Source organism: Rutilus rutilus (genome assembly GCF_951802725.1).
Source record: "Rutilus rutilus genome assembly, chromosome: 1".
NCBI lineage: Eukaryota > Metazoa > Chordata > Actinopteri > Cypriniformes > Leuciscidae > Rutilus > Rutilus rutilus.
Window position 1 is genome coordinate 18,447,452 of NC_140209.1, and position 15,891 is coordinate 18,463,342.

The following is a 15,891-nucleotide window of genomic DNA, read 5'->3' on the forward strand; positions in this document are numbered from 1 at the left end:
ATTGACTGATGTGTGTATGATCTGAAAGCATTGTCAGAGTCTCTCTGGATGTGGTTTGAAGATTTGGTTTTGTGTATAAGGGGTTTTGAGAAAGTCAGTGATGGTTTCAAGAAATGTGTTTTAGCAATTCAGAAAACCTGTAATCGATCAGAAATCATGTAATTTCATGCTTTAAAGAATAATATTTTAAATTCTCACCATAAAGCAGATATTTAGGCTACTTCTCATTATGTTTAGCTACATTATAGTTACACAAAATAAAGTACCAAGTGACCAGTGGAAAACTGTCATTCAGGAAATGATCTTCAGACGAGCTTCACTTCTGAAACTTCACAAACAAAAAAACAGATGAAAAACAGGAAGTCTGACTCTGACGACTCTCTGACGTCTCTGCTTAAATTAGAGCTATTTACTATTATACACACACACACACACACACACACACACACACACACACACACACACACACACACACACTGTGAGCAGAGCTGGTTCTCAGAGGTGAAACACACACACACACACACACACACACACACACACATACTGTGAGCAGAGCTGGTTCTCAGAGGTGAATCACACATGCACACACACACACACACACACACACACACACACACACACACACACACACACACACACACACACACTTTGAGCAGAGCTGATTCTCAGGTGAATCACACACGCACACACACACACACACACACACACACACACACACACACACACACACACACACACACACACACACACACACACACACTTTGAGCAGAGCTGATTCTCAGGTGAATCACACACGCACACACACACACGCACACACACACACACACACACACACACACACACACACACACACACACACACATACACATACACAAAGACATAATGACTGTGAGCAGAGCTGGTTATCAGAGGTGACACACACACACACACACACACATACACACACACACACACACACACACACACACACACACACACACACACACACAACAAACAAACACACATACACGTCTAGTTTACTAACAGGGGACTATCGCTCTACACTGGCCAAGAGGGGACTAGTGTTTCTGGTCATTTTGAAGAAACAAAAGTTCAAAACATCTTTTAAGGTCTTTTTTCATAATATAACTTAAATTTTTTTTTTTTTTTTAACATGCAAAGTGGGGACCTGGATCTCTGACCGATCTCTACCTATCGAACAGGGGACTTCCATAGCCTGCAATGGTACTGTGTGTGTGTGTGTGTGAACAGTGAAGTCTGTCTTCATTATGTAATTTTTATATATGTATATATATGTATATTATATATGTTCACACAGGCATCCGAGATCACAATATGCATAGATAAACATATACAATATACAATTAAAAAAAAGAATGACCAAACCATGTTATCAAAAATTAAAACATTTGAATTGCTTGAAGAAAGACCATTTGAATCTGTTTTTCATTCAATGGTTTAAGAAATACAGACGGCCCGGCGGCAACAGTTCAAAAGCAGAGGCGAGAAGATCCTCTTATCATTGATAATATTATTTTTCTTATTTAACGCTCTCTCTTCATAGATACTTTCTATGCTTGGTTATGCAGTCCCTAACAATTTACTTACTTGTTACTACTTTTCTTAATAATTTCGTCTGTACCTCAGTAGCAGATCCATACCAACAAATAATCCAGAATATCATAACACTTTCGATGACAGCACTATCAAACATCAGAAGCTTTATGTTGTGGACATCACAGGAAAGTTATTGCTTTAAGAAATTAATTATCTTACAGTATATGATCTGTCCACATCTCCCATTTAAGCTTATTGTCAAGAACACCAAGATATTAATAATGCGACTGATGGTATTGGCTGCCTATTAATTAAAACATAATTTCTACTCTAATAAAATCAATAGACGTGTCCTTATTTTTTCTGTTTCCTTTGTTTCTAGGATGTTGATGTACAGAGATATTCAGTGTTTGAAATATTGCTCAATTTAAATGCAACCAAACATGTGTCGCTCGTTACCATCCAACAGTGGACCTTTCTTGAAGATCAAATGCAAAACTAACTTGCTGCATTTGGTCATTTTGAAGAAACAAAAATGACATACACAATTTTCTTTTTCTTTTTTTCAAAATATAACTTCAAATATGCAACATTAAGTACACAAAGTAAACATGCCAAGATGTCTACCTATCCGACAGGGGACTTCATAGCCTGCAATGGAACTGTGTGTGTGTGTGTGTGTGTGTGTGTGTGTGTGTGTGTGTGTGTGTGTGTGTGTGTGTGTGTGTGTGTGTGTGTGTGTGTGTGTGTGAAAAATGAAGTCTGTCTTATGTTCACACAGGCATCAGAGATCACAATATGCATAGATAAACATATACAATGTACAATTTTATAAAAAAGACCAACCACATCAGTTATCATAAAAAATAATTGCTTGAGGAAAGACCATTTAAATCTACAACGGTGTAAAAATACAGACGGCCCGGCGGCAACAGTTCAAAAGCAGAGGTGAGAAGACTCCTCTTATCATTCATAATATTTTTTTTCTTATTTATTTCTCTCTCTTCATAAATACTTTCTATGCTTGGTTATGCAGTCCCTAACAATTTACTTGCTATTGTTATGTGCCATTGCACACACACACACACACATACATGTCTATATTACTATAGACCAATATCGCTCTACACTCACCAAGAGGGGACTCTCTGACCGAGGTCTACCTATCCAAGGGGGGACTCTCTTCCTGCATTGATATGTAAATTCTGTGTGGGGAGAAGTGCAGCAACTCAATCCACACAAGTCTACACACACATGAAAATGACCTATGTTAGAATATCAAGGATAGTAATGAGTTATGGTCAAATCATTCAATAATTTATACCACAGTTTTAAGTGATGTCTTAATGAGTGAATCATTCATCAGCTCATTCAAAACTGCTGATTCATTCAGGAGCAATATAAGTGAGTGACTTAATCACTAACTCATCTAATAAAAACTACTTTGTGCTTTTTATATTTCCAGCATCACCGTAATATAATTGATGTAGACACAATGCGAGCACTGATAAAGCAAAGGTCTGAGTATATATAAGGATTATGAAGCTTCAGGAATGTTTTCAAAGACATCAAGAAAGCTCCTTGTGAAGATAGGAGTCAGTGCGTTGGTGGAACAAAGTGGATTGTAAGTTTACAGTTGAGAAATTAACTAAAACAACTGTGAATGTGATAATGTATAAAGATGTTGAATACTTTGAAAACACACTGATTACTTTTAATAATTTGAACATAATTAGGGAAAAAACTTTCAGCAGAGAAAACTGACTGAATTTGGTTCCTGTATTTTATTTTAATGTATTATGTATTGGGTAATTCTTCCATGTTATGTCTTTATTTTGCTGATAGTTACCCTTGTAATGAAGAGAAACGGATGTTGGCAGAAAGTGTGGTAACACTGTTTCCTTCTCTGAAGATCAAGATGGGAGAAGAGAATGAAGGATTTGTAATTAAAACACACAGAGCCCACTTTAAATAAATGCAAATTGGAATAGTAAGTGTGATGTTAATTAGTTAGGTTACAAATCAATTGAACATTTAGTGACTGTAATTGGTTTTATTTTTATCTTTTAAATTACCAATATTAAGTTACAATAACACCAAAAGTACATCCACTCTGCTGGTTTGCTCATCACACATCATGGGTTCTTGTGAAAGTTACAATTGTTATCCTCCCCTTTTCATCCAGGAACATTTCTATGACCCAGTTTCCCACAGTGGATTTATTGAGATGAGACTTCGGAATCTACGGAGGAAACTTCATGATGATCAGCGTCGCTACCAGCGCAAACGTAGTCGAATCAGTGATTCCTCTGGAGTGTCTATCACTTTGGAAATAACTGCTGAAGTGGAGGAGGAGTCCTCTCGGGAGTGGACGACTGTGATCAAAAGGATGAAACCATCTCCAGAAAACCTCAATACCATCAAATCTGGCATGGAGAAAACATACAGTAATCACAGGTTATGGGTCGCAAACAAGTCCCCAACAGATTTTTGAAAAATATCCTCGATTTGTAGGCATGCCATTCTTAATTTTTTTTTTCTACTGTTATTCATAACCTGGAATGACCCACAATGCCTCTCTAAAGTTAAGATTGACTAAAACTTGACTCGAAAAGACTCAATATTTTGTGAACATACTGAGGAAACACAGTAGTGTTGTAATTGTGTATTCTATCCTGTGTTGTAGCTTGACATTGAGTTTGGAAAAATGTTTTCTGGAAAGGATGACCTCTTTCTTCGAAAATGGGAAGGAAATATTGTTCCAAAATTGCAAAAGATGTCCACAGTGAAAATCCTCTGGTCATGCCAACTGATAATGAAGGTAGTGAAGGTAGGCTACTTTGCTCGTTCTGTCAAAATGTTGTTTTTCTTTCAGTGGACACAATTAGTTTTAGTAGTTCAAAGAATTTAAAGTCAGCCATTATATCAGCCATGAAAAATGTCATTACATTTTGTGTTTTTCTATCATGCTACAGATTCATGTTACAGAGATCTTCAAATTCTTATTACATTGTTAAGAACAATAACACACCCTTCAAAGACAACGATGATGGGTTAGGTTTATGACACATTGTGAAGCCAGTAGCCACCTACCTGAGCAGTACATTGTTTGACCTTCTCCACAAACAGAAGGGACTTGGTGGGTTCCTAGAAGGCATTCCAGTTGGAATTGGCAGTTGAGCAGTTTTTTTTCTGGATGGCCAATTTGCGCAACATCAAGGCAGTATGCCTCACCCCTTGGTGTTTGCTCCACCAACACAAACAGCTTATCTCGAATGAGGGGATTTCTCGGCCTGAGTCCTATTGGTTTGGCAAGTGTAGGTGAAGGTCCTCCTCCCCTGGGGACATGGATGAAAGATGAACTCCAGAAGTTAAGAGTTCTACGTCTCTTTCCGTTGACAGATTGCCTTCTGGCCGGCCCACAAGTGGTGGGTGAAGATTTGGTCAGGATTCTTCTGTCGACCTGTATGAGAGGAATGATCGCATTCCAATGGATTCCTGGAAAGGGCCTGACCGTCCAATCGGGCGATTAACAGACTGCCGGACAGTTGGTGAGTTGGCAAGGGAAGTCTGTGAACGGAAAGGGTTCGGCTATCCCCACACATTTGGTAGGGCAGTGGAAATGGTCACTTCCATGAGCTTGGATCCTGTCCGTTGTCTGGAGTTTGGATTGTCCAAGCTGAAGTTCTTCCCACATATAAAATATTGGGATGAAAACCAGAACCGGAAGGCACGTTGGAATTTCAAGAACTTTGTTGAGCTCTATCGCCCAACTCAAATTCCATCTGCTGCGTCTCGAGCAGCAGCCTATAGAGATGTCTGCGCAAAGATCGAGGAGTTGGATCTGTCCTACTCACGGAACTTGGTGAAATATCGTGAGCATGGGATGCCATGGTTGGAGACATGCATAGACAGGCTACCAAAGTGTTTGCCAAAAGAGCGATTGATGACTGTGCTGGCCTTCCTCGGCTCTATGGGGATGATCCATAATGGCGACTTTGTGTCAAAAACTTGGAGAGTTGGAGCACCAGTTTCCAGTCACTCAGAGGCACATGAAAGAATTGCGGATCCTGTCCCAACTTCTCCTGGTGCAGTCTCCTGCAGTCTGGAGATTCCATGAATCTATACCAACAAAGCTGGTCCTGCCTCCGGTTGTGCCACCTAGACCGGCCCGTCCACGTCATCCTGTTCAGGAGGAAATAAGAGAAGTGGCAGACTTTGAGATTGATTGGGAACCTGAAGAGGAGTTGGTAGAAAGGATCCAACCATCCACAGTTCTTGCAAGTGCAAATGCTAGGTAGACAGACCTGGAGACAAGCTACATCAGTGTGAGCCGAGAATTAAGCCACATCCGAGCCTATGAAGAATACCTGAGACGCTGTAAGGAGAATTCTGTTGCTGTCCGAACGTTCAGTGCGTTCAAGAGAAAACGCCAGTGCCTAATGTCAGACGTGTAATTCACACCCATCTTATTTTTTGTTTTCAATGTTCTAAATGGTTCCTTTTTTAGAAAATAATCTACTTCAAAGTGAAGATTTTTTTTGTTGGGTTTTTGAAAGTATTTTACTTTTCCTGTTTAGGAAAAGAATATAACTCCAAGTGAATATTTTTTATGTTGGGTTTTTGAAAGTATTTTACTTTATTTTCCCTTTTTCAAGCTATAGATTAAAGTACTATAGAATTTTATATTACAATGCCAGTAGATTGTTAACAAATGGTTCGATAAAAAAAAAAAAACAATAACAATAACACACTGGTTGAGTTAAAAGTAAAACAAAATGAGTTGTCCTTAACTAGACACACAGGTGTGTTAAGATACTGTATAACACAGATTGTGTTGTTTTTAACACATCCATTTTAAGAGTGTAAGATTGTCGTATCATAATAGTAGAATAAGTACCCCTTAGTTCTATAATACTTACAGTATACATATTGTTTTAATTCTCCTGGTTGTTACCCATTTATTCACCAAACTTTGCATAATTATTGTTCCCTTATACTTACATGCAAGTACTTAATAGGTACACTATAATTAGTGAAAGCTAAGCTGTAAAGCTCTTAATTACGCAGTACTTTCCGGGCTATAATCTAAAGCGTTACCCATTTGGCTTTTCTTTAGGTTTGGACACTGAATGAAAGTGAAATCATTTAGATTCGTTTCTGGCAGTATAATAGTAAACATTGATTATCTTTATTATCACCCCAACTAAATTTTGTTTGTTCTTGGTGAGGACGTTAAAGGGTTAAGAAGGGTTTAACCCTTAAAACAAATTTCTTCATTCACTTTATATTTCAAATACATTTATTTGTGTGTACAATTTATTACATGTTTTGTTATGAAAGTGATTAATATAAAGCACATAATATACACACAATGACATCTATAATAAAATGCAGAGCAAAAACAATCTTACTCCTGAATGTCTGAATTCAACAAAGTATCAATTTCCTTTATCTAAAACCAACAACTTATTTCTGACTTTTGACAACGTAAACATCAGTTGTTGTAGGACAAGGAAATGTTGAAATCATCCAATACTGCTCATTATCTGTCAGGTGGATCCAATAACAAGTTGAGTCTCAGCAGTTCATATTTTTTCATTTTGTCAGGTTAAACTCAAACTGTCTAATAGTCTTTCTGCCTTTTGGTTGAATTCTTTCACTCCATTTTTTAACTTGCAAATTCCTCTCCGTATTTCATCAAATAAAAAAAGATGAACAAAAGAAAAATGGCACCCTTCTCCCTATGAGTTAAAAAGGCACATTCAGCTTAACAAAAGAATTAGAAAAAATATTAAGTAGCTCAAAAATATTGAGTTTTGGGGTTAACACCCTCGGCAGGAGCACAATAACAATACTGACTAGAACAATATCACAGTTTTTACCTTTTAATACTAGGGATTAGGGCTGGGCGATATGACGAAATATATCGTCTGGACGATAGAAAATGTCTATCGTTTTATATAAGGCTCTATCGTTTACGCCACGATAAGGCGTTTTACGGCAGAATTAACCTCACGGCATGCCCATGCACGCTGCAATACATAAACAAACATGGGGGAAGACGGTAGTAGACGCGGTTCAGACCAGGGTAAGTTAATTCTCAACTAGATGACCAGCCAACCCAACCCGTTAGTAGCTCCACAACAGCGCGCATCTGTGCATTCATTCATTCATTCACACACACACACACACACACACACACACACAGAGAGAGAGAGAGAGAGAGAAACGCGATTCATATTTAAACAGTCTTTTTGCGTATACAGACACTATTGCGATTAGAACAAAGCAAATATAGAACTGACCTATTCCTCAACCGGATCCGTTGCTCCTCGAAATGAAAACGAGGTGAACCTGAAAGTGAACATATCCAACTGATTGGTGTTCACATGTTTGCGTGGATCGCCTCAGATTATTTGCGTTTGAATAGCGCGCGCTCTCCGTAATTAAGATCAAAGTCAACAGAATATTTTGAATCTCTTTTGCACTTATATGAAAAAAACCTATCGCGCCGGCGCGATTGTCGAACCCAGGGGGTTAAAAATTGATTTTCGCCAAAAATCCTCTTTGGCTCCGCGGCTGCCATGGTAAACAACGTTAAAGCCTACCGGTGACTGAAGTCTCACGTCACGTGCGAGTCAAGAGCGAAGTGATTGACATGACCATGGACATGACCAGGCTACCGTAGCTATGGCTTGGATTCGTTAGCAAACATTGCCCCCCTGTGGTATTTGCATGTTACTATCACAAGCATAATGTTGTGGCCTGCCCAGAAAAACGTTGGTTCTAATAATTATTTACCTCCGCCAACAGCTAGACCGGCCAATGTTAGAGACCCGGCCGGTAATGGAATACAGGCCAATATTAGAGGATTTACGGTAGACTATTCATGAACTGAATTAACAGAAAAATTGCTATATCGTTATGTATATCGTTATCGGGATATCAAATTAGCTATATCGGGATATGAAATTTTGGCCATATCGCCCAGCCCTACTAGGGATCCGCTCAAACCAACTTTCTTCTTGTTTTTGGCAGATTACTACTTTTGTATTATACCGCCACCAACTGTACAGGAGTGTGTAATACATACCATGAACTTCATAGAGTCTTAGGGTGCTTTCACACTTGGTTTGTATGCGCCCCCCCCCTCCCCCTGCCCCCGATGGACTGTGTTCACATTATATTATTTTTATCCGAACCGCGGTACGCTTGCGTCATCAAGTTGCAGCTGGTGCATAATCGTGTTGCTTGGTAACCGCTATGAATGAAAAGGCGTCAAAATGGATAGAATTGCTCGCTTCACATTTGTTCGTCTTTTTTTGAACCTTTGGTTTTGTTTTCAAAGAAAAGATACAGAAAGAGAAACACAGTTGTTTCTGTCTGCCGCAAAAGTACTAAAATCGTTCCAAAGACAGCAGGCTGTCCGCCGAAAACAATTTTTGCGGAGACAGCCAGAAATCGATTGCAGTGCGTCAATCCCGCTTTTCGTCAAGGTAAGTGTATACACACATGCACACACACACAAGTTAAGTAAATCACTTCCGCGATTTGGTTCGACTGCGTTCATATCAGCAGCGAACCGTACTGGATTTCACATGAACGGTACCCCAGACCACCCCTTTTAAGCGGAATCGGGTACGGTTTGCGGGTGCGCACCCGAGTTCGGAAGACAGCGTTCATATCATCCAAACGAACCGAGCTCTGACGTCATTCGAACCCGGGTGCGCACCAATAGTGCTAGTGTGAAAGCGCCCTTAGACTTGAATTAGTTCAAAACCAAACCAACTTTTTTTCTTAATACACAGACATCAATAATCAACATATGAATCTCAACAATGGTGACATGCTTCATGCATGTATTAAAATAAAATTCCACAAAATGTATTTTAAAAATCAAAATTCAGAATGTCCGATCTGTGGCAAGAGAGTATTGTTAATGAATGTAATCTATTAATATCAAATAACCACTTTTGGTCAAGTTGAGTCTCAGCAGTTCATACTTATTGCCAGGTTAAAATCAAATTAAAAGTCAAATAATTCAAAAAAATCCAAAGTCAAATTATCTGATATTATTTCTGCACTTTGGTTGATTTCCTTTACTCCATTTTTTAAGTTGCAAATTAATCTCCGTATTTCATCAATGACTTTCTCTGCGTTCTTCTTGAACTCTATTTGTTGATGTGTGGGTTTTGCGGGTTTGTCTCGTTTCCTCTTGTTGTCTTCGATAATCTCTTTGAGGATTTCAGGCACAGAACAAATCTTGGAGATCATTTCTGAAAGGTTTCTAGACAAAAGCACACTTTTAGACATCCAGTCGTCTACTTTACTGCTGTCGTGTTCCTGAAAGAAGTGCCTTTCATCAAAGCAGGAGGTAAGACGTTCACTCAACGCCTGGGCTTTGTGGTCTGATGGTGAAGCGTCTCTCAATATTTCCTCAGTACGGTGACAGATTTTTTCCAAGATGTCAATAATAGGGCTGTGTTGATCCTGAATTCCCTGAAGTTCCTTTTCAATGTTTTGTTTAATGTTCATCAGCTGTCTTGTCTTGTATTGCCCAAAAGCAAATCTAAATCCACCAACGACAGCCATTCCTGTCCCGGCTGCAGCAACAATGAGAGAAACCTCTTCATCAAACACATATAAAGCGAATCCCACAAACAGGATTGCCAGTCCCAATCCTCCCATTCTCGCTCCTGCGTTAGAGCTGCAAACAGCACTTATGTACACTTCTTTTAACCCATTGATGAGAGTAGATATCGTCCTCAAATGCTTGTTGCATTCAGAAGAAAAGTCCTCATTGAGTCTATTCAGTTCCTCATAGAGATGAATAACATCAGATCTAAAGGAAAAAACAGAACAGAAATATCAGGGATTTTTATACGGTATGTTCTGTATGTTTTGGCACATTTATGGTAAAGGTGTGTTATAGATGATATGTAAAGATGAAACAGTTTCTTTAGTTTGATACTTTAAAACTTTATATCTACCCAGGCTCTGGAAATACGTGCCTCTTTTAAGCGAAACTCAAAAACCGTACCTATACGTACAAATCGCTGAAGTTTCCAGTTTAAATGAACACTAAAGGCAGTAAAACTCTGATGACATTTTTTGCTTTTCACACAAAGTACGATTTACAGGGCCAGAGTTTTGATTAATAAATGTAATACAATTATTTTATTTTCACACAATTCCTTGCACAATATTATGTTACGACTTTTTTTTAACAATTCTAAGATTTGAAAACTGATACTTTTGAATGTTATCTATGAGTTTTCTAACTATGAGTTCTTCCAATGAGCTGGGTTGGGTTTTTATTAATCCTCTGCATCAAGTGGAAAGCCATAACAAACATAAACATTAAATATTAAAACAATAACAATCTCTCACGACATGGTGAGTGGTTCCTCCATGCTTCCGCGTCGGTGACGTCTGGGTGGAGCCATTGTTGCTGTGTGTGAATAACACAAGTGTTATTTACTATGCGTCAGGATCAGATAGGAACACATTGCACATTTAAGTCTAATGCAAACAGTCAAGCCTGGCTAAGTTACCAATTTAACATTTCAACCTGCCGGACAGACTACGACTCAGCAATGAACTTAATCTCTCTGTGGTGTATTTCAGTCTCCAGTCAGAAGGAGGTGTATAGAAAATTCTGAATAACAGAAATCACAGACTCATAATGCAGCCAGGAATCATCTTGTGTTGTGTTTGATTAGGCCAGAATAGAGCTATAAGGTGTAATCTAACTTAGATGAGAACAAATCTTGATCTGATTTGAGCTGAATAACGACATTATCTTCTGTTGAGCTTCTTAATAGCTGAAATTGAGAACTTTGCAACACTGACAGTTATTTTCCAGGTAGTTTGTTGTGCTGAGTTTGTCCACAATGTGGCAATTATAACATGTACCTGTACTACCATTTTTTTTTAAACTTGCATTGCAATGCCATTATATCATCATTAGAGAGTTTTTTGCTCATGAATTTGTATTTTATGTAGTACATGGTAATGTGGCAGGGACAGTGGAGCATTTACATTAAAGGGGGGGGGGGGGGGGGGGGGTACAATGGTGTTTCATGTATTCAGAGCTGTTTACAGTGTTAAAGAGATGGATTCTCATGCTTAACATGGCCAAAGTTTTTAAAAAATATTTTGGACGAATAACGGAGAATTTCTGTGCCGAAAATCTTACTTCCGGGTTGGTACAAGTTTCGGCTGGTTTTTTTTCGACCGTGGATCTAATGACGTAGACCAGAGTGGAACTCCTTATATGAGCATTTCTCCCGGAAAAGCTCGCCCGCGCACACGTCGACCAGAGGAGAGCGAGACCGCGCACATCAACGCGCTTCAACAGGAAATCATCGGTGGCGCTGCATAGTGTCTCCAAAGTGTGTTTTTGGATGTGAGGGAAAGCTTACCATGTTCAGCTTCCCAAAGAACCCAGCGTTAGGAACAGTGGATGCAGATTGTTTTTCCGGGGCAAAAACGAGTTGTGTAGACTGTTTGTTCCCTGCATTTCGACGATGAATGTTTTATAAACAAAGCCCAGATCGACGGATTCTCTCTATGGCTCTGGCTTCGCCCACACGGCCCGCCTCCAGACGCTCGGTTTTTTCCGGAAAGACTCGGTACACCCTATCTTTCTTTTATAAATATATTAAATCTAAAGACTTTTTGGAGATATGAAGGATGCAATACTACTCTATAGGTACTCAAGATTAACAGGAGATTGAGTGAAAATGAGCATTTCACCCCCCCTTTAACTAACCTCATGAGTTAAAGGGATACTCCACTTTTTTCGGAAATAAGCTCATTTTACAACTCCCCCAGAGTTAAACAGTTGAGTTTTACCGTTTTAGAATCCATTCAGCCGAACTCCGGGTCTGACGGTACCACTTTTAGCATAGCTTAGCACAGATCATTGATTCTGATGAGTCCAGTAGCATTTCTTTCAAAATGACCAAAGAGTTTCAATATTTTTCCTATTTAAAACTTGACTCTTCTGTAGTTAAACCGTGTACTAAGATCGACGGAAAATGAAAAGTTGAGATTTTCTAAGCCTATATGACTAGGAACTACTCTCATTCCAGCGTAATAATCAAGGAACTATGTGGCTGTACCATGAGTGCAGCAGGCGTAATGATATGACGCAGCGCCTGAAAATAGTCCCCAGCTCGGTAACTTCTTCCAACGTGACCGGGACTAAGTTTGTCTAACCTATTAGACCTATTTTCAGGCGCTGCGTCATATCATTACGCCTGCTGCACTCATGGTACAGCCGCACAGTTCCTTGATTATTACGCTGGAATGAGAGTAGTTCCTAGTCATATAGGCTTAGAAAATCGCAACTTTTCATTTTCCGTCGATCTTAGTTCACGGTTTAACTACAGAAGAGTCAAGTTTTAAATAGGAAAAATATTGAAACTCTTTGGTCATTTTGAAAGAAATGCTACTGGACTCATCAGAATCAATGATCTGTGCTAAGCTATGCTAAAAGTGGTACCGTCAGACCCGGAGTTCGGCTGAATGGATTCTAAAACGGTAAAACTCAACTGTTTAACTCTGGGGGAGATGTAAAATGAGCATATTTCCGAAAAAAGTGGAGTATCCCTTTAAGTTTGAAGTTAACTTTCTGTTACAAGTGGATCACGGAAGTGACGCAGCCAGGTAATAGAAAGTGTGATACTTTTGCTGCTTTCGTTCAAGCTGAGATTTGTTGTTGTGTTAAATGTTCTAAACAATAGACAAAGGCTTGTGAAGTTATACTTAGCTAATATGTACAGTTTGTATTTAGAATGGTTACTTTTGCACAAACATCCTTGTAAATAATGTAATACTCACATTTCAGTAAGAAAACACTTGATTGTATCTGGTCTCTTTGGAATTCATGTGGATGGCATTAAGTTTATTTACTTTTTTTTTTTACTCTTCTTTCATAGTGTTATGGAGAGAGTGACATCTTTGCAGTTAGAACTGGTTGAATAAAACAGTTGTGGAAAACGGAGAGGGTTGTTGTTGTAACGTCTGCCAGAGGGTGTGTCCTGTCCAGGTGAAGTAAAAGACGGATCGAGGCGAGAAGGAAAACCCGAGGCACAGGACTGGTAGTCCTTATGGATAGTTCGCACAAGCACACTCTTAACATACATGTCAAGGAGTGGATAAAACAGTAAAAGAGACAAACAGCCCGAAATTAAACCGTGTAGTGTCCCGTAGCAATTCGCGGAGGAGCGGCCATCTCCCACTTCCGTGTCTCTTTCATCTGCTCGAGCGCGTGCGCGGCGCGCTCACGCGAGGATGGGAAAGGCATCCTAAAGGCACATCAACATCGAAGTCAAAAACAGCATTCAATAGTAGGAAAAGTTGCTTTAAGAATTGCAGAAGAGTAATCGCACATGTGGAAAGATACAGACTTTAAAGTCTTAAATATCTCATTGGCAGAGGTAGGCTATTATTTCTGCATGTTTCCCCCATCACATTATGTGAAACATTTACGAAAATGAAATTGTTTGAATGAATGAAATGTGTTTTACTTAATATGACAATAGACTTAATGCATGGAAATGTAATACATGTACATTACAGGTGTGTATGAGTATATATATAAGGATTTTTCATCACTCTCAAGAGCAGGTGCTGATCTCTGTCCTCTGCCATTTCTGCTCATAGTCCCTTCTGTGAGTTTACTTTATGCTTATGACTATTAAGTGTTTATTTCACTTCACAGGTCAAACATCAAGAGCTTTAAAGCTAAACTCTAATATTGATTTATCATTATCAGCTGATTTGATATTTGATCACTTCATCGCCTTTTTTCAGTTCTCCGCCTTGTAAACAAAGCCTGATTAATCTCATTTACTTATAAAAGAGCACAAAGTCATCCTCAAAAATCGTTTAATTTAGAATGGCGATCTGCAGGAATAGCTCAGATTTCCATAACCCACAGTACTACGACAAGGAAAAGTGTGTACGTCTGCTCAGACCCTGAAGTGGCGCTGAGCACATTTCCGTATTGAAGACCGCTTGCGTTAGCCTGGGTTTTAGCGAATACGAGTTCGCATGAACTAAAATAAATAAAATACAAGTTTATTTAATTTTGACTCAGTGTTGTGTGCTTTTGAAACAAGAGGGAGAAAAGTGCTTTACAAAGAAAGGAATTAAAATAATCACAAAATGGAAGCAAGGAAAATTAAAACAGTTATGAAAGGAATTAAAAGAGATATGAATATGAGACCAGTATAAAAATAATCTAAGTGTACAAAGATGAATAGAGTCTGCTTAGATCATATTGTCAAACTTGAGTCTTTCTGTCTTTTTTTAAAGTCAAAACATGTCTTGGAAAATTGTCCTTTTGTAAACAATGTCTCTTGTAAACTGTGAATATATAATCTCAGTGTTTAAAATGAAGTCAGCTGACACTTCTCATTATTTCAATAAAAGGCCTGTATTATTACTTTTGGGTTGGTATACCTGCATAGAACTAATTAAAAGCAAGGTATATTAGACTGCATAGACGCCACTGTGTAAGTATTGGTTGTGCCGACTGAAGTGGCATGTGTTCAAAAGGCTCCTCTGTTATTGACCAATCGCACCCTTCAACGTCATCACCGATCACGTGCCAAGAAGGAAAAGCAGGTGCACCGAGCAGATGCAATGAACGTATGCTGTTCCAAGATGACTCCACTTTATCGCACGTTTGTTGGCAGCATCTGAATATTACTGATGTAATATAGTGTGCGTGAATAGAAAGTAAGTGTATTTTGTCAGTTTTTCCTCAGAATGCACCGATCATTCATGCCGCGATTCAGATGTATCTAGCGCCATTGCGCCATAGGAATCTGTGTTATGTAAGTGTAACCCATGTTAAAATATGAAATAAATAAGAATAAATAGTTTAAAAGCTGCATAAATAAGTTTGAAAGTTAAGTGATTCATTTAATGTAAGTTTATTCATCAGAGTTAAAAATGTTAAAAATGTTAATACAACAATTTAATGTTTAAGATTAAAAGTATGCTGACAGAAAATTCATGTCACTGCCCCTTTAAGGGACTAGTGACGTTAGACGCAGTACTTCAGTGACGCTGCAGCGCGGAGGCCTGAAGGAGAGAGCAGAGGATAGATCAGAGAGAACGAACTGTGTTTAATTAGCAGAGAAAAGAGTGATAAAGTTGATTTTGCAGTTGAAAAACATAACTTACCTGGTTGGGAACTGACGGGGATTTTATGAGAACTAAGCCACCCCGGTTTTGGTGAGTTTTGAGTTGTTTTCTTGCATTTTACCGTGTTGTATTTTTATTTTATTTTTTCCTTTCTCTGGCGGAGAGCTA

The 15,891-nt window shown here is 38.8% G+C and overlaps 2 long non-coding RNA genes across 2 annotated transcripts; one reads left to right on the forward strand and one right to left on the reverse strand.

Moving 5' to 3' along the window:
* The first annotated feature begins 2,346 nt into the window (after positions 1 to 2,346).
* On the forward strand, positions 2,347 to 6,281 carry LOC311303673. Its single transcript, XR_014629801.1, has 5 exons — positions 2,347 to 2,505; positions 3,023 to 3,181; positions 3,403 to 3,547; positions 3,743 to 4,387; positions 4,533 to 6,281. It is a non-coding gene; the product is annotated as an uncharacterized lncRNA (long non-coding RNA).
* Positions 6,282 to 9,403: 3,122 nt separating this feature from the next.
* LOC311292934 lies at positions 9,404 to 13,835 on the reverse strand. The gene is made up of 3 exons (XR_014627853.1): positions 13,408 to 13,835; positions 10,951 to 11,011; positions 9,404 to 10,402 (listed from the first exon to the last, which is right to left on the reverse strand). It is a non-coding gene; the product is annotated as an uncharacterized lncRNA (long non-coding RNA).
* Between the last annotated feature and the right edge of the window lie 2,056 nt (positions 13,836 to 15,891).